The sequence below is a fragment of the Piliocolobus tephrosceles genome, unplaced genomic scaffold (genome assembly GCF_002776525.5).
Source record: "Piliocolobus tephrosceles isolate RC106 unplaced genomic scaffold, ASM277652v3 unscaffolded_26347, whole genome shotgun sequence".
NCBI classification, from domain to species: Eukaryota; Metazoa; Chordata; class Mammalia; order Primates; family Cercopithecidae; genus Piliocolobus; species Piliocolobus tephrosceles.
The window spans coordinates 5,960-6,871 of NW_022309140.1; the positions used below are offsets into that span (position 1 = coordinate 5,960).

At 54.5% G+C, this 912-nt stretch overlaps 1 pseudogene; it reads right to left on the bottom strand.

Moving 5' to 3' along the window:
• Positions 1 to 177: 177 nt before the first annotated feature.
• Positions 178 to 296, bottom strand: LOC111530215 (annotated as a pseudogene).
• Positions 297 to 912: the final 616 nt, after the last annotated feature.

A 912-nucleotide genomic window follows, 5' to 3' on the forward strand; every position in this document is an offset into this window, starting at 1 on the left:
GAAAGAAAGAAAGAAAGGAAGGAAGAAAGAAGGAAAGAAAGAAAAAAGAAGGAAAGAAAAAGAAAGAAGGAAAGAAAGAGAGAAAGAAAGAAAAGAAAAAAAGGAAGAAAGAAGGGAGAGAGAGAGAAGGAAACAAAGGAAGGTAGAAAAGAAAGAATGAGAAGAAAGAAAGTAAAAAACCTACAGCACCCAGTATTCCCAGGCGGTCTCCCATCCAAGTACTAAACAGGCCCGAACCTGCTTAGCTTCCGAGATCAGACGAGATGTCGCGCATTCAGGTTGGTATGGTTGTAGATGCTGGTAGAGGAGCCTGGCTGCCACAAGAGACCAGCCCAGCCATGTCTGCTGGCTTCCAGCTGGAACCGCCAGTCTGGAGCCACCAGGCTTGGATCAGGACCCCGGAGCCCCTAGCCCACGCCCTTCTCCTGGCTCTTGAGTTCCCGACTTTCCACCACGTCGGGCCTGCTAGGAACAGGGAGTGCTCCGAGGCATCAGGGCCCAGTGTCCACGATCCTGGGAACCCGTCCATCCTCCGCCCTGTCGCGGAGGTATTCTTTTGGATCCCTAGCCACTCAGGAACTCCTGTGAGGCCCCTTCTTGCCGCACCCACCCAGAGCCGTCAGGACTGGCCAAGTTTGAACAGCCAGGCCAGCTGCCTGAGGCCTTGTTCTCATAACACCCGAACCATGGTCGCTTGTTCCGACCAAGACCTGGCCAGTGGGCAAGAGGGCATGGGGCGTTGGGAGTTGGGGGATGCTCTGTTTGCCCTGGGCTGGCACTAGAACTGGAAGCCTGATCCCTGGGGAGAGGGGCTGAGAGAAACCCAGACACACCCCACCAACACCAGGAGCAAATTCACAGCCCCACACACAGACACACGCTGGCACTCACACACAGTAACCCACACACTCA